This window comes from Oncorhynchus mykiss, unplaced genomic scaffold (genome assembly GCF_013265735.2).
Source record: "Oncorhynchus mykiss isolate Arlee unplaced genomic scaffold, USDA_OmykA_1.1 un_scaffold_425, whole genome shotgun sequence".
NCBI lineage: Eukaryota > Metazoa > Chordata > Actinopteri > Salmoniformes > Salmonidae > Oncorhynchus > Oncorhynchus mykiss.
Window position 1 is genome coordinate 45,206 of NW_023493872.1, and position 25,408 is coordinate 70,613.

Below are 25,408 nucleotides of genomic sequence, written 5' to 3' on the forward strand. Positions count from 1 at the left end.
ACTTTGATGTCTGTTTAAAATGTTGTGACATTCAAGTTTGTTATGTTTAATACAACTGGACTAAAATTGAACACAAGTCTCTCTCCAATTCATTTGTAGATATTGAATAAAGTTGGACTCAGAGTGCAACCTTGTCTCACTCCCCAATTCATTTTTAAACTTTGAATAAAGTTGAACTCAGACTGCAACCGTGCCTAACTCGCCAATTATTTGTCTACATGTTGAATAAAGTTGGTCTCAGGCTGCAACCTTGTCTCACTCCCCATTTCAAAATTAAGGAAGTCTTCACAAATGTTCCTGTCATTCTACTGTAGACTGAGCTTCTCTCATCCAGCATTTCCCCTCCTCCTTAGACTAGACTGAGGGGAATGGACAATTTATTCTCCCCGGGTCACTACCGCCCAATCTTCTCTGTTTGGTTCCAATTTCTCTGTGTCTCGACGTGTGAGGAAAATAAGGAGCGCTTCACGGATTTGCGTGTCATCCTTTCGCAGGGGCCATGCTAATCTTCTCTGTATCGATCCAATTTTAGTATATGTGCTGCCAAAGCGAGCACAATACAAAGCTATGAGAGGCCCTCATATATAGATCACAACCTCTCTGAAGGTTCTGGTCATGGTTGGGGTCAAACAGAGTTCAGACCCTCAAAAACCACCCCTAGAATATTGCTGTGATGTTTAAACTTTATTTGGAGATGTAGAACTTGAAATAGAATTGACTTTAGATTTTTTTCAAGATTGATCTTAGACTAAAATGTAGTTTAAAAACAAAGCCTTTTATGATTCAGGACTCTTGGTCTGTAACCCCTCCCTCACCTGCTGCTTTTAGTTGCTCCTCCCCAAGTCTTTGTTCCCCTGCCCCGACCACTTCCCACCCTTCCCCCGTTTTCTGCAACATGGCCTGGCCAAGGATACTTATAACTAACTCCCCAATTAGTAGAGGGAGAGAGTTTGAGTCTGAGTCTGACTTTGATGTCTGTTTAAAATGTTGTGACATTCAAGTTTGTTATGTTTAATACAACTGGACTAAAATTGAACACAAGTCTCTCTCCAATTCATTTGTAGATATTGAATAAAGTTGGACTCAGAGTGCAACCTTGTCTCACTCCCCAATTCATTTTTAAACTTTGAATAAAGTTGAACTCAGACTGCAACCGTGCCTAACTCGCCAATTATTTGTCTACATGTTGAATAAAGTTGGTCTCAGGCTGCAACCTTGTCTCACTCCCCATTTCAAAATTAAGGAAGTCTTCACAAATGTTCCTGTCATTCTACTGTAGACTGAGCTTCTCTCATCCAGCATTTCCCCTCCTCCTTAGACTAGACTGAGGGGAATGGACAATTTATTCTCCCCGGGTCACTACCGCCCAATCTTCTCTGTTTGGTTCCAATTTCTCTGTGTCTCGACGTGTGAGGAAAATAAGGAGCGCTTCACGGATTTGCGTGTCATCCTTTCGCAGGGGCCATGCTAATCTTCTCTGTATCGATCCAATTTTAGTATATGTGCTGCCAAAGCGAGCACAATACAAAGCTATGAGAGGCCCTCATATATAGATCACAACCTCTCTGAAGGTTCTGGTCATGGTTGGGGTCAAACAGAGTTCAGACCCTCAAAAACCACCCCTAGAATATTGCTGTGATGTTTAAACTTTATTTGGAGATGTAGAACTTGAAATAGAATTGACTTTAGATTTTTTTCAAGATTGATCTTAGACTAAAATGTAGTTTAAAAACAAAGCCTTTTATGATTCAGGACTCTTGGTCTGTAACCCCTCCCTCACCTGCTGCTTTTAGTTGCTCCTCCCCAAGTCTTTGTTCCCCTGCCCCGACCACTTCCCACCCTTCCCCCGTTTTCTGCAACATGGCCTGGCCAAGGATACTTATAACTAACTCCCCAATTAGTAGAGGGAGAGAGTTTGAGTCTGAGTCTGACTTTGATGTCTGTTTAAAATGTTGTGACATTCAAGTTTGTTATGTTTAATACAACTGGACTAAAATTGAACACAAGTCTCTCTCCAATTCATTTGTAGATATTGAATAAAGTTGGACTCAGAGTGCAACCTTGTCTCACTCCCCAATTCATTTTTAAACTTTGAATAAAGTTGAACTCAGACTGCAACCGTGCCTAACTCGCCAATTATTTGTCTACATGTTGAATAAAGTTGGTCTCAGGCTGCAACCTTGTCTCACTCCCCATTTCAAAATTAAGGAAGTCTTCACAAATGTTCCTGTCATTCTACTGTAGACTGAGCTTCTCTCATCCAGCATTTCCCCTCCTCCTTAGACTAGACTGAGGGGAATGGACAATTTATTCTCCCCGGGTCACTACCGCCCAATCTTCTCTGTTTGGTTCCAATTTCTCTGTGTCTCGACGTGTGAGGAAAATAAGGAGCGCTTCACGGATTTGCGTGTCATCCTTTCGCAGGGGCCATGCTAATCTTCTCTGTATCGATCCAATTTTAGTATATGTGCTGCCAAAGCGAGCACAATACAAAGCTATGAGAGGCCCTCATATATAGATCACAACCTCTCTGAAGGTTCTGGTCATGGTTGGGGTCAAACAGAGTTCAGACCCTCAAAAACCACCCCTAGAATATTGCTGTGATGTTTAAACTTTATTTGGAGATGTAGAACTTGAAATAGAATTGACTTTAGATTTTTTTCAAGATTGATCTTAGACTAAAATGTAGTTTAAAAACAAAGCCTTTTATGATTCAGGACTCTTGGTCTGTAACCCCTCCCTCACCTGCTGCTTTTAGTTGCTCCTCCCCAAGTCTTTGTTCCCCTGCCCCGACCACTTCCCACCCTTCCCCCGTTTTCTGCAACATGGCCTGGCCAAGGATACTTATAACTAACTCCCCAATTAGTAGAGGGAGAGAGTTTGAGTCTGAGTCTGACTTTGATGTCTGTTTAAAATGTTGTGACATTCAAGTTTGTTATGTTTAATACAACTGGACTAAAATTGAACACAAGTCTCTCTCCAATTCATTTGTAGATATTGAATAAAGTTGGACTCAGAGTGCAACCTTGTCTCACTCCCCAATTCATTTTTAAACTTTGAATAAAGTTGAACTCAGACTGCAACCGTGCCTAACTCGCCAATTATTTGTCTACATGTTGAATAAAGTTGGTCTCAGGCTGCAACCTTGTCTCACTCCCCATTTCAAAATTAAGGAAGTCTTCACAAATGTTCCTGTCATTCTACTGTAGACTGAGCTTCTCTCATCCAGCATTTCCCCTCCTCCTTAGACTAGACTGAGGGGAATGGACAATTTATTCTCCCCGGGTCACTACCGCCCAATCTTCTCTGTTTGGTTCCAATTTCTCTGTGTCTCGACGTGTGAGGAAAATAAGGAGCGCTTCACGGATTTGCGTGTCATCCTTTCGCAGGGGCCATGCTAATCTTCTCTGTATCGATCCAATTTTAGTATATGTGCTGCCAAAGCGAGCACAATACAAAGCTATGAGAGGCCCTCATATATAGATCACAACCTCTTTGAAGGTTCTGGTCATGGTTGGGGTCAAACAGAGTTCAGACCCTCAAAAACCACCCCTAGAATATTGCTGTGATGTTTAAACTTTATTTGGAGATGTAGAACTTGAAATAGAATTGACTTTAGATTTTTTTCAAGATTGATCTTAGACTAAAATGTAGTTTAAAAACAAAGCCTTTTATGATTCAGGACTCTTGGTCTGTAACCCCTCCCTCACCTGCTGCTTTTAGTTGCTCCTCCCCAAGTCTTTGTTCCCCTGCCCCGACCACTTCCCACCCTTCCCCCGTTTTCTGCAACATGGCCTGGCCAAGGATACTTATAACTAACTCCCCAATTAGTAGAGGGAGAGAGTTTGAGTCTGAGTCTGACTTTGATGTCTGTTTAAAATGTTGTGACATTCAAGTTTGTTATGTTTAATACAACTGGACTAAAATTGAACACAAGTCTCTCTCCAATTCATTTGTAGATATTGAATAAAGTTGGACTCAGAGTGCAACCTTGTCTCACTCCCCAATTCATTTTTAAACTTTGAATAAAGTTGAACTCAGACTGCAACCGTGCCTAACTCGCCAATTATTTGTCTACATGTTGAATAAAGTTGGTCTCAGGCTGCAACCTTGTCTCACTCCCCATTTCAAAATTAAGGAAGTCTTCACAAATGTTCCTGTCATTCTACTGTAGACTGAGCTTCTCTCATCCAGCATTTCCCCTCCTCCTTAGACTAGACTGAGGGGAATGGACAATTTATTCTCCCCGGGTCACTACCGCCCAATCTTCTCTGTTTGGTTCCAATTTCTCTGTGTCTCGACGTGTGAGGAAAATAAGGAGCGCTTCACGGATTTGCGTGTCATCCTTTCGCAGGGGCCATGCTAATCTTCTCTGTATCGATCCAATTTTAGTATATGTGCTGCCAAAGCGAGCACAATACAAAGCTATGAGAGGCCCTCATATATAGATCACAACCTCTCTGAAGGTTCTGGTCAGGGTTGGGGTCAAACAGAGTTCAGACCCTCAAAAACCACCCCTAGAATATTGCTGTGATGTTTAAACTTTATTTGGAGATGTAGAACTTGAAATAGAATTGACTTTAGATTTTTTTCAAGATTGATCTTAGACTAAAATGTAGTTTAAAAACAAAGCCTTTTATGATTCAGGACTCTTGGTCTGTAACCCCTCCCTCACCTGCTGCTTTTAGTTGCTCCTCCCCAAGTCTTTGTTCCCCTGCCCCGACCACTTCCCACCCTTCCCCCGTTTTCTGCAACATGGCCTGGCCAAGGATACTTATAACTAACTCCCCAATTAGTAGAGGGAGAGAGTTTGAGTCTGAGTCTGACTTTGATGTCTGTTTAAAATGTTGTGACATTCAAGTTTGTTATGTTTAATACAACTGGACTAAAATTGAACACAAGTCTCTCTCCAATTCATTTGTAGATATTGAATAAAGTTGGACTCAGAGTGCAACCTTGTCTCACTCCCCAATTCATTTTTAAACTTTGAATAAAGTTGAACTCAGACTGCAACCGTGCCTAACTCGCCAATTATTTGTCTACATGTTGAATAAAGTTGGTCTCAGGCTGCAACCTTGTCTCACTCCCCATTTCAAAATTAAGGAAGTCTTCACAAATGTTCCTGTCATTCTACTGTAGACTGAGCTTCTCTCATCCAGCATTTCCCCTCCTCCTTAGACTAGACTGAGGGGAATGGACAATTTATTCTCCCCGGGTCACTACCGCCCAATCTTCTCTGTTTGGTTCCAATTTCTCTGTGTCTCGACGTGTGAGGAAAATAAGGAGCGCTTCACGGATTTGCGTGTCATCCTTTCGCAGGGGCCATGCTAATCTTCTCTGTATCGATCCAATTTTAGTATATGTGCTGCCAAAGCGAGCACAATACAAAGCTATGAGAGGCCCTCATATATAGATCACAACCTCTCTGAAGGTTCTGGTCAGGGTTGGGGTCAAACAGAGTTCAGACCCTCAAAAACCACCCCTAGAATATTGCTGTGATGTTTAAACTTTATTTGGAGATGTAGAACTTGAAATAGAATTGACTTTAGATTTTTTTCAAGATTGATCTTAGACTAAAATGTAGTTTAAAAACAAAGCCTTTTATGATTCAGGACTCTTGGTCTGTAACCCCTCCCTCACCTGCTGCTTTTAGTTGCTCCTCCCCAAGTCTTTGTTCCCCTGCCCCGACCACTTCCCACCCTTCCCCCGTTTTCTGCAACATGGCCTGGCCAAGGATACTTATAACTAACTCCCCAATTAGTAGAGGGAGAGAGTTTGAGTCTGAGTCTGACTTTGATGTCTGTTTAAAATGTTGTGACATTCAAGTTTGTTATGTTTAATACAACTGGACTAAAATTGAACACAAGTCTCTCTCCAATTCATTTGTAGATATTGAATAAAGTTGGACTCAGAGTGCAACCTTGTCTCACTCCCCAATTCATTTTTAAACTTTGAATAAAGTTGAACTCAGACTGCAACCGTGCCTAACTCGCCAATTATTTGTCTACATGTTGAATAAAGTTGGTCTCAGGCTGCAACCTTGTCTCACTCCCCATTTCAAAATTAAGGAAGTCTTCACAAATGTTCCTGTCATTCTACTGTAGACTGAGCTTCTCTCATCCAGCATTTCCCCTCCTCCTTAGACTAGACTGAGGGGAATGGACAATTTATTCTCCCCGGGTCACTACCGCCCAATCTTCTCTGTTTGGTTCCAATTTCTCTGTGTCTCGACGTGTGAGGAAAATAAGGAGCGCTTCACGGATTTGCGTGTCATCCTTTCGCAGGGGCCATGCTAATCTTCTCTGTATCGATCCAATTTTAGTATATGTGCTGCCAAAGCGAGCACAATACAAAGCTATGAGAGGCCCTCATATATAGATCACAACCTCTCTGAAGGTTCTGGTCAGGGTTGGGGTCAAACAGAGTTCAGACCCTCAAAAACCACCCCTAGAATATTGCTGTGATGTTTAAACTTTATTTGGAGATGTAGAACTTGAAATAGAATTGACTTTAGATTTTTTTCAAGATTGATCTTAGACTAAAATGTAGTTTAAAAACAAAGCCTTTTATGATTCAGGACTCTTGGTCTGTAACCCCTCCCTCACCTGCTGCTTTTAGTTGCTCCTCCCCAAGTCTTTGTTCCCCTGCCCCGACCACTTCCCACCCTTCCCCCGTTTTCTGCAACATGGCCTGGCCAAGGATACTTATAACTAACTCCCCAATTAGTAGAGGGAGAGAGTTTGAGTCTGAGTCTGACTTTGATGTCTGTTTAAAATGTTGTGACATTCAAGTTTGTTATGTTTAATACAACTGGACTAAAATTGAACACAAGTCTCTCTCCAATTCATTTGTAGATATTGAATAAAGTTGGACTCAGAGTGCAACCTTGTCTCACTCCCCAATTCATTTTTAAACTTTGAATAAAGTTGAACTCAGACTGCAACCGTGCCTAACTCGCCAATTATTTGTCTACATGTTGAATAAAGTTGGTCTCAGGCTGCAACCTTGTCTCACTCCCCATTTCAAAATTAAGGAAGTCTTCACAAATGTTCCTGTCATTCTACTGTAGACTGAGCTTCTCTCATCCAGCATTTCCCCTCCTCCTTAGACTAGACTGAGGGGAATGGACAATTTATTCTCCCCGGGTCACTACCGCCCAATCTTCTCTGTTTGGTTCCAATTTCTCTGTGTCTCGACGTGTGAGGAAAATAAGGAGCGCTTCACGGATTTGCGTGTCATCCTTTCGCAGGGGCCATGCTAATCTTCTCTGTATCGATCCAATTTTAGTATATGTGCTGCCAAAGCGAGCACAATACAAAGCTATGAGAGGCCCTCATATATAGATCACAACCTCTCTGAAGGTTCTGGTCAGGGTTGGGGTCAAACAGAGTTCAGACCCTCAAAAACCACCCCTAGAATATTGCTGTGATGTTTAAACTTTATTTGGAGATGTAGAACTTGAAATAGAATTGACTTTAGATTTTTTTCAAGATTGATCTTAGACTAAAATGTAGTTTAAAAACAAAGCCTTTTATGATTCAGGACTCTTGGTCTGTAACCCCTCCCTCACCTGCTGCTTTTAGTTGCTCCTCCCCAAGTCTTTGTTCCCCTGCCCCGACCACTTCCCACCCTTCCCCCGTTTTCTGCAACATGGCCTGGCCAAGGATACTTATAACTAACTCCCCAATTAGTAGAGGGAGAGAGTTTGAGTCTGAGTCTGACTTTGATGTCTGTTTAAAATGTTGTGACATTCAAGTTTGTTATGTTTAATACAACTGGACTAAAATTGAACACAAGTCTCTCTCCAATTCATTTGTAGATATTGAATAAAGTTGGACTCAGAGTGCAACCTTGTCTCACTCCCCAATTCATTTTTAAACTTTGAATAAAGTTGAACTCAGACTGCAACCGTGCCTAACTCGCCAATTATTTGTCTACATGTTGAATAAAGTTGGTCTCAGGCTGCAACCTTGTCTCACTCCCCATTTCAAAATTAAGGAAGTCTTCACAAATGTTCCTGTCATTCTACTGTAGACTGAGCTTCTCTCATCCAGCATTTCCCCTCCTCCTTAGACTAGACTGAGGGGAATGGACAATTTATTCTCCCCGGGTCACTACCGCCCAATCTTCTCTGTTTGGTTCCAATTTCTCTGTGTCTCGACGTGTGAGGAAAATAAGGAGCGCTTCACGGATTTGCGTGTCATCCTTTCGCAGGGGCCATGCTAATCTTCTCTGTATCGATCCAATTTTAGTATATGTGCTGCCAAAGCGAGCACAATACAAAGCTATGAGAGGCCCTCATATATAGATCACAACCTCTCTGAAGGTTCTGGTCAGGGTTGGGGTCAAACAGAGTTCAGACCCTCAAAAACCACCCCTAGAATATTGCTGTGATGTTTAAACTTTATTTGGAGATGTAGAACTTGAAATAGAATTGACTTTAGATTTTTTTCAAGATTGATCTTAGACTAAAATGTAGTTTAAAAACAAAGCCTTTTATGATTCAGGACTCTTGGTCTGTAACCCCTCCCTCACCTGCTGCTTTTAGTTGCTCCTCCCCAAGTCTTTGTTCCCCTGCCCCGACCACTTCCCACCCTTCCCCCGTTTTCTGCAACATGGCCTGGCCAAGGATACTTATAACTAACTCCCCAATTAGTAGAGGGAGAGAGTTTGAGTCTGAGTCTGACTTTGATGTCTGTTTAAAATGTTGTGACATTCAAGTTTGTTATGTTTAATACAACTGGACTAAAATTGAACACAAGTCTCTCTCCAATTCATTTGTAGATATTGAATAAAGTTGGACTCAGAGTGCAACCTTGTCTCACTCCCCAATTCATTTTTAAACTTTGAATAAAGTTGAACTCAGACTGCAACCGTGCCTAACTCGCCAATTATTTGTCTACATGTTGAATAAAGTTGGTCTCAGGCTGCAACCTTGTCTCACTCCCCATTTCAAAATTAAGGAAGTCTTCACAAATGTTCCTGTCATTCTACTGTAGACTGAGCTTCTCTCATCCAGCATTTCCCCTCCTCCTTAGACTAGACTGAGGGGAATGGACAATTTATTCTCCCCGGGTCACTACCGCCCAATCTTCTCTGTTTGGTTCCAATTTCTCTGTGTCTCGACGTGTGAGGAAAATAAGGAGCGCTTCACAGATTTGCGTGTCATCCTTTCGCAGGGGCCATGCTAATCTTCTCTGTATCGATCCAATTTTAGTATATGTGCTGCCAAAGCGAGCACAATACAAAGCTATGAGAGGCCCTCATATATAGATCACAACCTCTCTGAAGGTTCTGGTCAGGGTTGGGGTCAAACAGAGTTCAGACCCTCAAAAACCACCCCTAGAATATTGCTGTGATGTTTAAACTTTATTTGGAGATGTAGAACTTGAAATAGAATTGACTTTAGATTTTTTTCAAGATTGATCTTAGACTAAAATGTAGTTTAAAAACAAAGCCTTTTATGATTCAGGACTCTTGGTCTGTAACCCCTCCCTCACCTGCTGCTTTTAGTTGCTCCTCCCCAAGTCTTTGTTCCCCTGCCCTGACCACTTCCCACCCTTCCCCCGTTTTCTGCAACATGGCCTGGCCAAGGATACTTATAACTAACTCCCCAATTAGTAGAGGGAGAGAGTTTGAGTCTGAGTCTGACTTTGATGTCTGTTTAAAATGTTGTGACATTCAAGTTTGTTATGTTTAATACAACTGGACTAAAATTGAACACAAGTCTCTCTCCAATTCATTTGTAGATATTGAATAAAGTTGGACTCAGAGTGCAACCTTGTCTCACTCCCCAATTCATTTTTAAACTTTGAATAAAGTTGAACTCAGACTGCAACCGTGCCTAACTCGCCAATTATTTGTCTACATGTTGAATAAAGTTGGTCTCAGGCTGCAACCTTGTCTCACTCCCCATTTCAAAATTAAGGAAGTCTTCACAAATGTTCCTGTCATTCTACTGTAGACTGAGCTTCTCTCATCCAGCATTTCCCCTCCTCCTTAGACTAGACTGAGGGGAATGGACAATTTATTCTCCCCGGGTCACTACCGCCCAATCTTCTCTGTTTGGTTCCAATTTCTCTGTGTCTCGACGTGTGAGGAAAATAAGGAGCGCTTCACGGATTTGCGTGTCATCCTTTCGCAGGGGCCATGCTAATCTTCTCTGTATCGATCCAATTTTAGTATATGTGCTGCCAAAGCGAGCACAATACAAAGCTATGAGAGGCCCTCATATATAGATCACAACCTCTCTGAAGGTTCTGGTCAGGGTTGGGGTCAAACAGAGTTCAGACCCTCAAAAACCACCCCTAGAATATTGCTGTGATGTTTAAACTTTATTTGGAGATGTAGAACTTGAAATAGAATTGACTTTAGATTTTTTTCAAGATTGATCTTAGACTAAAATGTAGTTTAAAAACAAAGCCTTTTATGATTCAGGACTCTTGGTCTGTAACCCCTCCCTCACCTGCTGCTTTTAGTTGCTCCTCCCCAAGTCTTTGTTCCCCTGCCCCGACCACTTCCCACCCTTCCCCCGTTTTCTGCAACATGGCCTGGCCAAGGATACTTATAACTAACTCCCCAATTAGTAGAGGGAGAGAGTTTGAGTCTGAGTCTGACTTTGATGTCTGTTTAAAATGTTGTGACATTCAAGTTTGTTATGTTTAATACAACTGGACTAAAATTGAACACAAGTCTCTCTCCAATTCATTTGTAGATATTGAATAAAGTTGGACTCAGAGTGCAACCTTGTCTCACTCCCCAATTCATTTTTAAACTTTGAATAAAGTTGAACTCAGACTGCAACCGTGCCTAACTCGCCAATTATTTGTCTACATGTTGAATAAAGTTGGTCTCAGGCTGCAACCTTGTCTCACTCCCCATTTCAAAATTAAGGAAGTCTTCACAAATGTTCCTGTCATTCTACTGTAGACTGAGCTTCTCTCATCCAGCATTTCCCCTCCTCCTTAGACTAGACTGAGGGGAATGGACAATTTATTCTCCCCGGGTCACTACCGCCCAATCTTCTCTGTTTGGTTCCAATTTCTCTGTGTCTCGACGTGTGAGGAAAATAAGGAGCGCTTCACGGATTTGCGTGTCATCCTTTCGCAGGGGCCATGCTAATCTTCTCTGTATCGATCCAATTTTAGTATATGTGCTGCCAAAGCGAGCACAATACAAAGCTATGAGAGGCCCTCATATATAGATCACAACCTCTCTGAAGGTTCTGGTCAGGGTTGGGGTCAAACAGAGTTCAGACCCTCAAAAACCACCCCTAGAATATTGCTGTGATGTTTAAACTTTATTTGGAGATGTAGAACTTGAAATAGAATTGACTTTAGATTTTTTTCAAGATTGATCTTAGACTAAAATGTAGTTTAAAAACAAAGCCTTTTATGATTCAGGACTCTTGGTCTGTAACCCCTCCCTCACCTGCTGCTTTTAGTTGCTCCTCCCCAAGTCTTTGTTCCCCTGCCCCGACCACTTCCCACCCTTCCCCCGTTTTCTGCAACATGGCCTGGCCAAGGATACTTATAACTAACTCCCCAATTAGTAGAGGGAGAGAGTTTGAGTCTGAGTCTGACTTTGATGTCTGTTTAAAATGTTGTGACATTCAAGTTTGTTATGTTTAATACAACTGGACTAAAATTGAACACAAGTCTCTCTCCAATTCATTTGTAGATATTGAATAAAGTTGGACTCAGAGTGCAACCTTGTCTCACTCCCCAATTCATTTTTAAACTTTGAATAAAGTTGAACTCAGACTGCAACCGTGCCTAACTCGCCAATTATTTGTCTACATGTTGAATAAAGTTGGTCTCAGGCTGCAACCTTGTCTCACTCCCCATTTCAAAATTAAGGAAGTCTTCACAAATGTTCCTGTCATTCTACTGTAGACTGAGCTTCTCTCATCCAGCATTTCCCCTCCTCCTTAGACTAGACTGAGGGGAATGGACAATTTATTCTCCCCGGGTCACTACCGCCCAATCTTCTCTGTTTGGTTCCAATTTCTCTGTGTCTCGACGTGTGAGGAAAATAAGGAGCGCTTCACGGATTTGCGTGTCATCCTTTCGCAGGGGCCATGCTAATCTTCTCTGTATCGATCCAATTTTAGTATATGTGCTGCCAAAGCGAGCACAATACAAAGCTATGAGAGGCCCTCATATATAGATCACAACCTCTCTGAAGGTTCTGGTCAGGGTTGGGGTCAAACAGAGTTCAGACCCTCAAAAACCACCCCTAGAATATTGCTGTGATGTTTAAACTTTATTTGGAGATGTAGAACTTGAAATAGAATTGACTTTAGATTTTTTTCAAGATTGATCTTAGACTAAAATGTAGTTTAAAAACAAAGCCTTTTATGATTCAGGACTCTTGGTCTGTAACCCCTCCCTCACCTGCTGCTTTTAGTTGCTCCTCCCCAAGTCTTTGTTCCCCTGCCCCGACCACTTCCCACCCTTCCCCCGTTTTCTGCAACATGGCCTGGCCAAGGATACTTATAACTAACTCCCCAATTAGTAGAGGGAGAGAGTTTGAGTCTGAGTCTGACTTTGATGTCTGTTTAAAATGTTGTGACATTCAAGTTTGTTATGTTTAATACAACTGGACTAAAATTGAACACAAGTCTCTCTCCAATTCATTTGTAGATATTGAATAAAGTTGGACTCAGAGTGCAACCTTGTCTCACTCCCCAATTCATTTTTAAACTTTGAATAAAGTTGAACTCAGACTGCAACCGTGCCTAACTCGCCAATTATTTGTCTACATGTTGAATAAAGTTGGTCTCAGGCTGCAACCTTGTCTCACTCCCCATTTCAAAATTAAGGAAGTCTTCACAAATGTTCCTGTCATTCTACTGTAGACTGAGCTTCTCTCATCCAGCATTTCCCCTCCTCCTTAGACTAGACTGAGGGGAATGGACAATTTATTCTCCCCGGGTCACTACCGCCCAATCTTCTCTGTTTGGTTCCAATTTCTCTGTGTCTCGACGTGTGAGGAAAATAAGGAGCGCTTCACGGATTTGCGTGTCATCCTTTCGCAGGGGCCATGCTAATCTTCTCTGTATCGATCCAATTTTAGTATATGTGCTGCCAAAGCGAGCACAATACAAAGCTATGAGAGGCCCTCATATATAGATCACAACCTCTCTGAAGGTTCTGGTCAGGGTTGGGGTCAAACAGAGTTCAGACCCTCAAAAACCACCCCTAGAATATTGCTGTGATGTTTAAACTTTATTTGGAGATGTAGAACTTGAAATAGAATTGACTTTAGATTTTTTTCAAGATTGATCTTAGACTAAAATGTAGTTTAAAAACAAAGCCTTTTATGATTCAGGACTCTTGGTCTGTAACCCCTCCCTCACCTGCTGCTTTTAGTTGCTCCTCCCCAAGTCTTTGTTCCCCTGCCCCGACCACTTCCCACCCTTCCCCCGTTTTCTGCAACATGGCCTGGCCAAGGATACTTATAACTAACTCCCCAATTAGTAGAGGGAGAGAGTTTGAGTCTGAGTCTGACTTTGATGTCTGTTTAAAATGTTGTGACATTCAAGTTTGTTATGTTTAATACAACTGGACTAAAATTGAACACAAGTCTCTCTCCAATTCATTTGTAGATATTGAATAAAGTTGGACTCAGAGTGCAACCTTGTCTCACTCCCCAATTCATTTTTAAACTTTGAATAAAGTTGAACTCAGACTGCAACCGTGCCTAACTCGCCAATTATTTGTCTACATGTTGAATAAAGTTGGTCTCAGGCTGCAACCTTGTCTCACTCCCCATTTCAAAATTAAGGAAGTCTTCACAAATGTTCCTGTCATTCTACTGTAGACTGAGCTTCTCTCATCCAGCATTTCCCCTCCTCCTTAGACTAGACTGAGGGGAATGGACAATTTATTCTCCCCGGGTCACTACCGCCCAATCTTCTCTGTTTGGTTCCAATTTCTCTGTGTCTCGACGTGTGAGGAAAATAAGGAGCGCTTCACGGATTTGCGTGTCATCCTTTCGCAGGGGCCATGCTAATCTTCTCTGTATCGATCCAATTTTAGTATATGTGCTGCCAAAGCGAGCACAATACAAAGCTATGAGAGGCCCTCATATATAGATCACAACCTCTCTGAAGGTTCTGGTCAGGGTTGGGGTCAAACAGAGTTCAGACCCTCAAAAACCACCCCTAGAATATTGCTGTGATGTTTAAACTTTATTTGGAGATGTAGAACTTGAAATAGAATTGACTTTAGATTTTTTTCAAGATTGATCTTAGACTAAAATGTAGTTTAAAAACAAAGCCTTTTATGATTCAGGACTCTTGGTCTGTAACCCCTCCCTCACCTGCTGCTTTTAGTTGCTCCTCCCCAAGTCTTTGTTCCCCTGCCCCGACCACTTCCCACCCTTCCCCCGTTTTCTGCAACATGGCCTGGCCAAGGATACTTATAACTAACTCCCCAATTAGTAGAGGGAGAGAGTTTGAGTCTGAGTCTGACTTTGATGTCTGTTTAAAATGTTGTGACATTCAAGTTTGTTATGTTTAATACAACTGGACTAAAATTGAACACAAGTCTCTCTCCAATTCATTTGTAGATATTGAATAAAGTTGGACTCAGAGTGCAACCTTGTCTCACTCCCCAATTCATTTTTAAACTTTGAATAAAGTTGAACTCAGACTGCAACCGTGCCTAACTCGCCAATTATTTGTCTACATGTTGAATAAAGTTGGTCTCAGGCTGCAACCTTGTCTCACTCCCCATTTCAAAATTAAGGAAGTCTTCACAAATGTTCCTGTCATTCTACTGTAGACTGAGCTTCTCTCATCCAGCATTTCCCCTCCTCCTTAGACTAGACTGAGGGGAATGGACAATTTATTCTCCCCGGGTCACTACCGCCCAATCTTCTCTGTTTGGTTCCAATTTCTCTGTGTCTCGACGTGTGAGGAAAATAAGGAGCGCTTCACAGATTTGCGTGTCATCCTTTCGCAGGGGCCATGCTAATCTTCTCTGTATCGATCCAATTTTAGTATATGTGCTGCCAAAGCGAGCACAATACAAAGCTATGAGAGGCCCTCATATATAGATCACAACCTCTCTGAAGGTTCTGGTCAGGGTTGGGGTCAAACAGAGTTCAGACCCTCAAAAACCACCCCTAGAATATTGCTGTGATGTTTAAACTTTATTTGGAGATGTAGAACTTGAAATAGAATTGACTTTAGATTTTTTTCAAGATTGATCTTAGACTAAAATGTAGTTTAAAAACAAAGCCTTTTATGATTCAGGACTCTTGGTCTGTAACCCCTCCCTCACCTGCTGCTTTTAGTTGCTCCTCCCCAAGTCTTTGTTCCCCTGCCCTGACCACTTCCCACCCTTCCCCCGTTTTCTGCAACATGGCCTGGCCAAGGATACTTATAACTAACTCCCCAATTAGTAGAGGGAGAGAGTTTGAGTCTGAGTCTGACTTTGATGTCTGTTTAAAATGTTGTGACATTCAAGTTTGTTATGTTTAATACAACTGGACTAAAATTGAACACAAGTCTCTCTCCAATTCATTTGTAGATATTGAATAAAGTTGGACTCAGAGTGCAACCTTGTCTCACTCCCCAATTCATTTTTAAACTTTGAATAAAGTTGAACTCAGACTGCAACCGTGCCTAACTCGCCAATTATTTGTCTACATGTTGAATAAAGTTGGTCTCAGGCTGCAACCTTGTCTCACTCCCCATTTCAAAATTAAGGAAGTCTTCACAAATGTTCCTGTCATTCTACTGTAGACTGAGCTTCTCTCATCCAGCATTTCCCCTCCTCCTTAGACTAGACTGAGGGGAATGGACAATTTATTCTCCCCGGGTCACTACCGCCCAATCTTCTCTGTTTGGTTCCAATTTCTCTGTGTCTCGACGTGTGAGGAAAATAAGGAGCGCTTCACGGATTTGCGTGTCATCCTTTCGCAGGGGCCATGCTAATCTTCTCTGTATCGATCCAATTTTAGTATATGTGCTGCCAAAGCGAGCACAATACAAAGCTATGAGAGGCCCTCATATATAGATCACAACCTCTCTGAAGGTTCTGGTCAGGGTTGGGGTCAAACAGAGTTCAGACCCTCAAAAACCACCCCTAGAATATTGCTGTGATGTTTAAACTTTATTTGGAGATGTAGAACTTGAAATAGAATTGACTTTAGATTTTTTTCAAGATTGATCTTAGACTAAAATGTAGTTTAAAAACAAAGCCTTTTATGATTCAGGACTCTTGGTCTGTAACCCCTCCCTCACCTGCTGCTTTTAGTTGCTCCTCCCCAAGTCTTTGTTCCCCTGCCCCGACCACTTCCCACCCTTCCCCCGTTTTCTGCAACATGGCCTGGCCAAGGATACTTATAACTAACTCCCCAATTAGTAGAGGGAGAGAGTTTGAGTCTGAGTCTGACTTTGATGTCTGTTTAAAATGTTGTGACATTCAAGTTTGTTATGTTTAATACAACTGGACTAAAATTGAACACAAGTCTCTCTCCAATTCATTTGTAGATATTGAATAAAGTTGGACTCAGAGTGCAACCTTGTCTCACTCCCCAATTCATTTTTAAACTTTGAATAAAGTTGAACTCAGACTGCAACCGTGCCTAACTCGCCAATTATTTGTCTACATGTTGAATAAAGTTGGTCTCAGGCTGCAACCTTGTCTCACTCCCCATTTCAAAATTAAGGAAGTCTTCACAAATGTTCCTGTCATTCTACTGTAGACTGAGCTTCTCTCATCCAGCATTTCCCCTCCTCCTTAGACTAGACTGAGGGGAATGGACAATTTATTCTCCCCGGGTCACTACCGCCCAATCTTCTCTGTTTGGTTCCAATTTCTCTGTCTCGACGTGTGAGGAAAATAAGGAGCGCTTCACGGATTTGCGTGTCATCCTTTCGCAGGGGCCATGCTAATCTTCTCTGTATCGATCCAATTTTAGTATATGTGCTGCCAAAGCGAGCACAATACAAAGCTATGAGAGGCCCTCATATATAGATCACAACCTCTCTGAAGGTTCTGGTCAGGGTTGGGGTCAAACAGAGTTCAGACCCTCAAAAACCACCCCTAGAATATTGCTGTGATGTTTAAACTTTATTTGGAGATGTAGAACTTGAAATAGAATTGACTTTAGATTTTTTTCAAGATTGATCTTAGACTAAAATGTAGTTTAAAAACAAAGCCTTTTATGATTCAGGACTCTTGGTCTGTAACCCCTCCCTCACCTGCTGCTTTTAGTTGCTCCTCCCCAAGTCTTTGTTCCCCTGCCCCGACCACTTCCCACCCTTCCCCCGTTTTCTGCAACATGGCCTGGCCAAGGATACTTATAACTAACTCCCCAATTAGTAGAGGGAGAGAGTTTGAGTCTGAGTCTGACTTTGATGTCTGTTTAAAATGTTGTGACATTCAAGTTTGTTATGTTTAATACAACTGGACTAAAATTGAACACAAGTCTCTCTCCAATTCATTTGTAGATATTGAATAAAGTTGGACTCAGAGTGCAACCTTGTCTCACTCCCCAATTCATTTTTAAACTTTGAATAAAGTTGAACTCAGACTGCAACCGTGCCTAACTCGCCAATTATTTGTCTACATGTTGAATAAAGTTGGTCTCAGGCTGCAACCTTGTCTCACTCCCCATTTCAAAATTAAGGAAGTCTTCACAAATGTTCCTGTCATTCTACTGTAGACTGAGCTTCTCTCATCCAGCATTTCCCCTCCTCCTTAGACTAGACTGAGGGGAATGGACAATTTATTCTCCCCGGGTCACTACCGCCCAATCTTCTCTGTTTGGTTCCAATTTCTCTGTGTCTCGACGTGTGAGGAAAATAAGGAGCGCTTCACGGATTTGCGTGTCATCCTTTCGCAGGGGCCATGCTAATCTTCTCTGTATCGATCCAATTTTAGTATATGTGCTGCCAAAGCGAGCACAATACAAAGCTATGAGAGGCCCTCATATATAGATCACAACCTCTCTGAAGGTTCTGGTCATGGTTGGGGTCAAACAGAGTTCAGACCCTCAAAAACCACCCCTAGAATATTGCTGTGATGTTTAAACTTTATTTGGAGATGTAGAACTTGAAATAGAATTGACTTTAGATTTTTTTCAAGATTGATCTTAGACTAAAATGTAGTTTAAAAACAAAGCCTTTTATGATTCAGGACTCTTGGTCTGTAACCCCTCCCTCACCTGCTGCTTTTAGTTGCTCCTCCCCAAGTCTTTGTTCCCCTGCCCCGACCACTTCCCACCCTTCCCCCGTTTTCTGAAACATGGCCTGGCCAAGGATACTTATAACTAACTCCCCAATTAGTAGAGGGAGAGAGTTTGAGTCTGAGTCTGACTTTGATGTCTGTTTAAAATGTTGTGACATTCAAGTTTGTTATGTTTAATACAACTGGACTAAAATTGAACACAAGTCTCTCTCCAATTCATTTGTAGATATTGAATAAAGTTGGACTCAGAGTGCAACCTTGTCTCACTCCCCAATTCATTTTTAAACTTTGAATAAAGTTGAACTCAGACTGCAACCGTGCCTAACTCGCCAATTATTTGTCTACATGTTGAATAAAGTTGGTCTCAGGCTGCAACCTTGTCTCACTCCCCATTTCAAAATTAAGGAAGTCTTCACAAATGTTCCTGTCATTCTACTGTAGACTGAGCTTCTCTCATCCAGCATTTCCCCTCCTCCTTAGACTAGACTGAGGGGAATGGACAATTTATTCTCCCCGGGTCACTACCGCCCAATCTTCTCTGTTTGGTTCCAATTTCTCTGTGTCTCGACGTGTGAGGAAAATAAGGAGCGCTTCACGGATTTGCGTGTCATCCTTTCGCAGGGGCCATGCTAATCTTCTCTGTATCGATCCAATTTTAGTATATGTGCTGCCAAAGCGAGCACAATACAAAGCTATGAGAGGCCCTCATATATAGATCACAACCTCTCTGAAGGTTCTGGTCAGGGTTGGGGTCAAACAGAGTTCAGACCCTCAAAAACCACCCCTAGAATATTGCTGTGATGTTTAAACTTTATTTGGAGATGTAGAACTTGAAATAGAATTGACTTTAGATTTTTTTCAAGATTGATCTTAGACTAAAATGTAGTTTAAAAACAAAGCCTTTTATGATTCAGGACTCTTGGTCTGTAACCCCTCCCTCACCTGCTGCTTTTAGTTGCTCCTCCCCAAGTCTTTGTTCCCCTGCCCCGACCACTTCCCACCCTTCCCCCGTTTTCTGCAACATGGCCTGGCCAAGGATACTTATAACTAACTCCCCAATTGGTAGAGGGAGAGAGTTTGAGTCTGAGTCTGACTTTGATGTCTGTTTAAAATGTTGTGACATTCAAGTTTGTTATGTTTAATACAACTGGACTAAAATTGAACACAAGTCTCTCTCCAATTCATTTGTAGATATTGAATAAAGTTGGACTCAGAGTGCAACCTTGTCTCACTCCCCAATTCATTTTTAAACTTTGAATAAAGTTGAACTCAGACTGCAACCGTGCCTAACTCGCCAATTATTTGTCTACATGTTGAATAAAGTTGGTCTCAGGCTGCAACCTTGTCTCACTCCCCATTTCAAAATTAAGGAAGTCTTCACAAATGTTCCTGTCATTCTACTGTAGACTGAGCTTCTCTCATCCAGCATTTCCCCTCCTCCTTAGACTAGACTGAGGGGAATGGACAATTTATTCTCCCCGGGTCACTACCGCCCAATCTTCTCTGTTTGGTTCCAATTTCTCTGTGTCTCGACGTGTGAGGAAAATAAGGAGCGCTTCACGGATTTGCGTGTCATCCTTTCGCAGGGGCCATGCTAATCTTCTCTGTATCGATCCAATTTTAGTATATGTGCTGCCAAAGCGAGCACAATACAAAGCTATGAGAGGCCCTCATATATAGATCACAACCTCTCTGAAGGTTCTGGTCAGGGTTGGGGTCAAACAGAGTTCAGACCCTCAAAAACCACCCCTAGAATATTGCTGTGATGTTTAAACTTTATTTGGAGATGTAGAACTTGAAATAGAATTGACTTTAGATTTTTTTCAAGATTGATCTTAGACTAAAATGTAGTTTAAAAACAAAGCCTTTTATGATTCAGGACTCTTGGTCTGTAACCCCTCCCTCACCTGCTGCTTTTAGTTGCTCCTCCCCAAGTCTTTGTTCCCCTGCCCCGACCACTTCCCACCCTTCCCCCGTTTTCTGCAACATGGCCTGGCCAAGGATACTTATAACTAACTCCCCAATTAGTAGAGGGAGAGAGTTTGAGTCTGAGTCTGACTTTGATGTCTGTTTAAAATGTTGTGACATTCAAGTTTGTTATGTTTAATACAACTGGACTAAAATTGAACACAAGTCTCTCTCCAATTCATTTGTAGATATTGAATAAAGTTGGACTCAGAGTGCAACCTTGTCTCACTCCCCAATTCATTTTTAAACTTTGAATAAAGTTGAACTCAGACTGCAACCGTGCCTAACTCGCCAATTATTTGTCTACATGTTGAATAAAGTTGGTCTCAGGCTGCAACCTTGTCTCACTCCCCATTTCAAAATTAAGGAAGTCTTCACAAATGTTCCTGTCATTCTACTGTAGACTGAGCTTCTCTCATCCAGCATTTCCCCTCCTCCTTAGACTAGACTGAGGGGAATGGACAATTTATTCTCCCCGGGTCACTACCGCCCAATCTTCTCTGTTTGGTTCCAATTTCTCTGTGTCTCGACGTGTGAGGAAAATAAGGAGCGCTTCACGGATTTGCGTGTCATCCTTTCGCAGGGGCCATGCTAATCTTCTCTGTATCGATCCAATTTTAGTATATGTGCTGCCAAAGCGAGCACAATACAAAGCTATGAGAGGCCCTCATATATAGATCACAACCTCTCTGAAGGTTCTGGTCAGGGTTGGGGTCAAACAGAGTTCAGACCCTCAAAAACCACCCCTAGAATATTGCTGTGATGTTTAAACTTTATTTGGAGATGTAGAACTTGAAATAGAATTGACTTTAGATTTTTTTCAAGATTGATCTTAGACTAAAATGTAGTTTAAAAACAAAGCCTTTTATGATTCAGGACTCTTGGTCTGTAACCCCTCCCTCACCTGCTGCTTTTAGTTGCTCCTCCCCAAGTCTTTGTTCCCCTGCCCCGACCACTTCCCACCCTTCCCCCGTTTTCTGCAACATGGCCTGGCCAAGGATACTTATAACTAACTCCCCAATTAGTAGAGGGAGAGAGTTTGAGTCTGAGTCTGACTTTGATGTCTGTTTAAAATGTTGTGACATTCAAGTTTGTTATGTTTAATACAACTGGACTAAAATTGAACACAAGTCTCTCTCCAATTCATTTGTAGATATTGAATAAAGTTGGACTCAGAGTGCAACCTTGTCTCACTCCCCAATTCATTTTTAAACTTTGAATAAAGTTGAACTCAGACTGCAACCGTGCCTAACTCGCCAATTATTTGTCTACATGTTGAATAAAGTTGGTCTCAGGCTGCAACCTTGTCTCACTCCCCATTTCAAAATTAAGGAAGTCTTCACAAATGTTCCTGTCATTCTACTGTAGACTGAGCTTCTCTCATCCAGCATTTCCCCTCCTCCTTAGACTAGACTGAGGGGAATGGACAATTTATTCTCCCCGGGTCACTACCGCCCAATCTTCTCTGTTTGGTTCCAATTTCTCTGTGTCTCGACGTGTGAGGAAAATAAGGAGCGCTTCACGGATTTGCGTGTCATCCTTTCGCAGGGGCCATGCTAATCTTCTCTGCATCGATCCAATTTTAGTATATGTGCTGCCAAAGCGAGCACAATACAAAGCTATGAGAGGCCCTCATATATAGATCACAACCTCTCTGAAGGTTCTGGTCATGGTTGGGGTCAAACAGAGTTCAGACCCTCAAAAACCACCCCTAGAATATTGCTGTGATGTTTAAACTTTATTTGGAGATGTAGAACTTGAAATAGAATTGACTTTAGATTTTTTTCAAGATTGATCTTAGACTAAAATGTAGTTTAAAAACAAAGCCTTTTATGATTCAGGACTCTTGGTCTGTAACCCCTCCCTCACCTGCTGCTTTTAGTTGCTCCTCCCCAAGTCTTTGTTCCCCTGCCCCGACCACTTCCCACCCTTCCCCCGTTTTCTGAAACATGGCCTGGCCAAGGATACTTATAACTAACTCCCCAATTAGTAGAGGGAGAGAGTTTGAGTCTGAGTCTGACTTTGATGTCTGTTTAAAATGTTGTGACATTCAAGTTTGTTATGTTTAATACAACTGGACTAAAATTGAACACAAGTCTCTCTCCAATTCATTTGTAGATATTGAATAAAGTTGGACTCAGAGTGCAACCTTGTCTCACTCCCCAATTCATTTTTAAACTTTGAATAAAGTTGAACTCAGACTGCAACCGTGCCTAACTCGCCAATTATTTGTCTACATGTTGAATAAAGTTGGTCTCAGGCTGCAACCTTGTCTCACTCCCCATTTCAAAATTAAGGAAGTCTTCACAAATGTTCCTGTCATTCTACTGTAGACTGAGCTTCTCTCATCCAGCATTTCCCCTCCTCCTTAGACTAGACTGAGGGGAATGGACAATTTATTCTCCCCGGGTCACTACCGCCCAATCTTCTCTGTTTGGTTCCAATTTCTCTGTGTCTCGACGTGTGAGGAAAATAAGGAGCGCTTCACGGATTTGCGTGTCATCCTTTCGCAGGGGCCATGCTAATCTTCTCTGTATCGATCCAATTTTAGTATATGTGCTGCCAAAGCGAGCACAATACAAAGCTATGAGAGGCCCTCATATATAGATCACAACCTCTCTGAAGGTTCTGGTCAGGGTTGGGGTCAAACAGAGTTCAGACCCTCAAAAACCACCCCTAGAATATTGCTGTGATGTTTAAACTTTATTTGGAGATGTAGAACTTGAAATAGAATTGACTTTAGATTTTTTTCAAGATTGATCTTAGACTAAAATGTAGTTTAAAAACAAAGCCTTTTATGATTCAGGACTCTTGGTCTGTAACCCCTCCCTCACCTGCTGCTTTTAGTTGCTCCTCCCCAAGTCTTTGTTCCCCTGCCCCGACCACTTCCCACCCTTCCCCCGTTTTCTGCAACATGGCCTGGCCAAGGATACTTATAACTAACTCCCCAATTGGTAGAGGGAGAGAGTTTGAGTCTGAGTCTGACTTTGATGTCTGTTTAAAATGTTGTGACATTCAAGTTTGTTATGTTTAATACAACTGGACTAAAATTGAACACAAGTCTCTCTCCAATTCATTTGTAGATATTGAATAAAGTTGGACTCAGAGTGCAACCTTGTCTCACTCCCCAATTCATTTTTAAACTTTGAATAAAGTTGAACTCAGACTGCAACCGTGCCTAACTCGCCAATTATTTGTCTACATGTTGAATAAAGTTGGTCTCAGGCTGCAACCTTGTCTCACTCCCCATTTCAAAATTAAGGAAGTCTTCACAAATGTTCCTGTCATTCTACTGTAGACTGAGCTTCTCTCATCCAGCATTTCCCCTCCTCCTTAGACTAGACTGAGGGGAATGGACAATTTATTCTCCCCGGGTCACTACCGCCCAATCTTCTCTGTTTGGTTCCAATTTCTCTGTGTCTCGACGTGTGAGGAAAATAAGGAGCGCTTCACGGATTTGCGTGTCATCCTTTCGCAGGGGCCATGCTAATCTTCTCTGTATCGATCCAATTTTAGTATATGTGCTGCCAAAGCGAGCACAATACAAAGCTATGAGAGGCCCTCATATATAGATCACAACCTCTCTGAAGGTTCTGGTCAGGGTTGGGGTCAAACAGAGTTCAGACCCTCAAAAACCACCCCTAGAATATTGCTGTGATGTTTAAACTTTATTTGGAGATGTAGAACTTGAAATAGAATTGACTTTAGATTTTTTTCAAGATTGATCTTAGACTAAAATGTAGTTTAAAAACAAAGCCTTTTATGATTCAGGACTCTTGGTCTGTAACCCCTCCCTCACCTGCTGCTTTTAGTTGCTCCTCCCCAAGTCTTTGTTCCCCTGCCCCGACCACTTCCCACCCTTCCCCCGTTTTCTGCAACATGGCCTGGCCAAGGATACTTATAACTAACTCCCCAATTAGTAGAGGGAGAGAGTTTGAGTCTGAGTCTGACTTTGATGTCTGTTTAAAATGTTGTGACATTCAAGTTTGTTATGTTTAATACAACTGGACTAAAATTGAACACAAGTCTCTCTCCAATTCATTTGTAGATATTGAATAAAGTTGGACTCAGAGTGCAACCTTGTCTCACTCCCCAATTCATTTTTAAACTTTGAATAAAGTTGAACTCAGACTGCAACCGTGCCTAACTCGCCAATTATTTGTCTACATGTTGAATAAAGTTGGTCTCAGGCTGCAACCTTGTCTCACTCCCCATTTCAAAATTAAGGAAGTCTTCACAAATGTTCCTGTCATTCTACTGTAGACTGAGCTTCTCTCATCCAGCATTTCCCCTCCTCCTTAGACTAGACTGAGGGGAATGGACAATTTATTCTCCCCGGGTCACTACCGCCCAATCTTCTCTGTTTGGTTCCAATTTCTCTGTGTCTCGACGTGTGAGGAAAATAAGGAGCGCTTCACGGATTTGCGTGTCATCCTTTCGCAGGGGCCATGCTAATCTTCTCTGTATCGATCCAATTTTAGTATATGTGCTGCCAAAGCGAGCACAATACAAAGCTATGAGAGGCCCTCATATATAGATCACAACCTCTCTGAAGGTTCTGGTCAGGGTTGGGGTCAAACAGAGTTCAGACCCTCAAAAACCACCCCTAGAATATTGCTGTGATGTTTAAACTTTATTTGGAGATGTAGAACTTGAAATAGAATTGACTTTAGATTTTTTTCAAGATTGATCTTAGACTAAAATGTAGTTTAAAAACAAAGCCTTTTATGATTCAGGACTCTTGGTCTGTAACCCCTCCCTCACCTGCTGCTTTTAGTTGCTCCTCCCCAAGTCTTTGTTCCCCTGCCCCGACCACTTCCCACCCTTCCCCCGTTTTCTGCAACATGGCCTGGCCAAGGATACTTATAACTAACTCCCCAATTAGTAGAGGGAGAGAGTTTGAGTCTGAGTCTGACTTTGATGTCTGTTTAAAATGTTGTGACATTCAAGTTTGTTATGTTTAATACAACTGGACTAAAATTGAACACAAGTCTCTCTCCAATTCATTTGTAGATATTGAATAAAGTTGGACTCAGAGTGCAACCTTGTCTCACTCCCCAATTCATTTTTAAACTTTGAATAAAGTTGAACTCAGACTGCAACCGTGCCTAACTCGCCAATTATTTGTCTACATGTTGAATAAAGTTGGTCTCAGGCTGCAACCTTGTCTCACTCCCCATTTCAAAATTAAGGAAGTCTTCACAAATGTTCCTGTCATTCTACTGTAGACTGAG

General features: G+C 41.9%; 26 non-coding genes across 26 annotated transcripts; all 26 read right to left on the reverse strand.

The window, feature by feature from the left end:
* Positions 1-449: 449 nt before the first annotated feature.
* On the reverse strand, positions 450-556 carry LOC118956594. The gene has a single exon (XR_005046058.1). It is a non-coding gene; the product is annotated as a U6 spliceosomal RNA (small nuclear RNA).
* An 858-nt stretch (positions 557-1,414) lies between these two features.
* Positions 1,415-1,521, reverse strand: LOC118956544. The gene has a single exon (XR_005046008.1). It is a non-coding gene; the product is annotated as a U6 spliceosomal RNA (small nuclear RNA).
* Positions 1,522-2,379: 858 nt separating this feature from the next.
* LOC118956552 lies at positions 2,380-2,486 on the reverse strand. Its single transcript, XR_005046016.1, has one exon. It is a non-coding gene; the product is annotated as a U6 spliceosomal RNA (small nuclear RNA).
* An 858-nt stretch (positions 2,487-3,344) lies between these two features.
* LOC118956553 lies at positions 3,345-3,451 on the reverse strand. The gene has a single exon (XR_005046017.1). It is a non-coding gene; the product is annotated as a U6 spliceosomal RNA (small nuclear RNA).
* Positions 3,452-4,309: 858 nt separating this feature from the next.
* Positions 4,310-4,416, reverse strand: LOC118956554. The gene has a single exon (XR_005046018.1). It is a non-coding gene; the product is annotated as a U6 spliceosomal RNA (small nuclear RNA).
* Positions 4,417-5,274: 858 nt separating this feature from the next.
* LOC118956555 lies at positions 5,275-5,381 on the reverse strand. Its single transcript, XR_005046019.1, has one exon. It is a non-coding gene; the product is annotated as a U6 spliceosomal RNA (small nuclear RNA).
* Positions 5,382-6,239: 858 nt separating this feature from the next.
* On the reverse strand, positions 6,240-6,346 carry LOC118956556. Its single transcript, XR_005046020.1, has one exon. It is a non-coding gene; the product is annotated as a U6 spliceosomal RNA (small nuclear RNA).
* An 858-nt stretch (positions 6,347-7,204) lies between these two features.
* Positions 7,205-7,311, reverse strand: LOC118956557. Its single transcript, XR_005046021.1, has one exon. It is a non-coding gene; the product is annotated as a U6 spliceosomal RNA (small nuclear RNA).
* An 858-nt stretch (positions 7,312-8,169) lies between these two features.
* LOC118956558 lies at positions 8,170-8,276 on the reverse strand. Its single transcript, XR_005046022.1, has one exon. It is a non-coding gene; the product is annotated as a U6 spliceosomal RNA (small nuclear RNA).
* Positions 8,277-9,134: 858 nt separating this feature from the next.
* Positions 9,135-9,241, reverse strand: LOC118956545. The gene has a single exon (XR_005046009.1). It is a non-coding gene; the product is annotated as a U6 spliceosomal RNA (small nuclear RNA).
* An 858-nt stretch (positions 9,242-10,099) lies between these two features.
* LOC118956559 lies at positions 10,100-10,206 on the reverse strand. The gene has a single exon (XR_005046023.1). It is a non-coding gene; the product is annotated as a U6 spliceosomal RNA (small nuclear RNA).
* Positions 10,207-11,064: 858 nt separating this feature from the next.
* Positions 11,065-11,171, reverse strand: LOC118956560. The gene has a single exon (XR_005046024.1). It is a non-coding gene; the product is annotated as a U6 spliceosomal RNA (small nuclear RNA).
* An 858-nt stretch (positions 11,172-12,029) lies between these two features.
* LOC118956562 lies at positions 12,030-12,136 on the reverse strand. Its single transcript, XR_005046026.1, has one exon. It is a non-coding gene; the product is annotated as a U6 spliceosomal RNA (small nuclear RNA).
* An 858-nt stretch (positions 12,137-12,994) lies between these two features.
* On the reverse strand, positions 12,995-13,101 carry LOC118956563. The gene has a single exon (XR_005046027.1). It is a non-coding gene; the product is annotated as a U6 spliceosomal RNA (small nuclear RNA).
* Positions 13,102-13,959: 858 nt separating this feature from the next.
* On the reverse strand, positions 13,960-14,066 carry LOC118956564. The gene has a single exon (XR_005046028.1). It is a non-coding gene; the product is annotated as a U6 spliceosomal RNA (small nuclear RNA).
* An 858-nt stretch (positions 14,067-14,924) lies between these two features.
* LOC118956546 lies at positions 14,925-15,031 on the reverse strand. Its single transcript, XR_005046010.1, has one exon. It is a non-coding gene; the product is annotated as a U6 spliceosomal RNA (small nuclear RNA).
* An 858-nt stretch (positions 15,032-15,889) lies between these two features.
* On the reverse strand, positions 15,890-15,996 carry LOC118956565. The gene has a single exon (XR_005046029.1). It is a non-coding gene; the product is annotated as a U6 spliceosomal RNA (small nuclear RNA).
* Positions 15,997-16,852: 856 nt separating this feature from the next.
* Positions 16,853-16,959, reverse strand: LOC118956566. The gene has a single exon (XR_005046030.1). It is a non-coding gene; the product is annotated as a U6 spliceosomal RNA (small nuclear RNA).
* Positions 16,960-17,817: 858 nt separating this feature from the next.
* Positions 17,818-17,924, reverse strand: LOC118956567. Its single transcript, XR_005046031.1, has one exon. It is a non-coding gene; the product is annotated as a U6 spliceosomal RNA (small nuclear RNA).
* An 858-nt stretch (positions 17,925-18,782) lies between these two features.
* LOC118956568 lies at positions 18,783-18,889 on the reverse strand. The gene has a single exon (XR_005046032.1). It is a non-coding gene; the product is annotated as a U6 spliceosomal RNA (small nuclear RNA).
* An 858-nt stretch (positions 18,890-19,747) lies between these two features.
* LOC118956569 lies at positions 19,748-19,854 on the reverse strand. Its single transcript, XR_005046033.1, has one exon. It is a non-coding gene; the product is annotated as a U6 spliceosomal RNA (small nuclear RNA).
* An 858-nt stretch (positions 19,855-20,712) lies between these two features.
* Positions 20,713-20,819, reverse strand: LOC118956570. Its single transcript, XR_005046034.1, has one exon. It is a non-coding gene; the product is annotated as a U6 spliceosomal RNA (small nuclear RNA).
* An 858-nt stretch (positions 20,820-21,677) lies between these two features.
* Positions 21,678-21,784, reverse strand: LOC118956547. Its single transcript, XR_005046011.1, has one exon. It is a non-coding gene; the product is annotated as a U6 spliceosomal RNA (small nuclear RNA).
* An 858-nt stretch (positions 21,785-22,642) lies between these two features.
* LOC118956571 lies at positions 22,643-22,749 on the reverse strand. Its single transcript, XR_005046035.1, has one exon. It is a non-coding gene; the product is annotated as a U6 spliceosomal RNA (small nuclear RNA).
* Positions 22,750-23,607: 858 nt separating this feature from the next.
* Positions 23,608-23,714, reverse strand: LOC118956573. The gene has a single exon (XR_005046037.1). It is a non-coding gene; the product is annotated as a U6 spliceosomal RNA (small nuclear RNA).
* An 858-nt stretch (positions 23,715-24,572) lies between these two features.
* LOC118956574 lies at positions 24,573-24,679 on the reverse strand. Its single transcript, XR_005046038.1, has one exon. It is a non-coding gene; the product is annotated as a U6 spliceosomal RNA (small nuclear RNA).
* Positions 24,680-25,408: the final 729 nt, after the last annotated feature.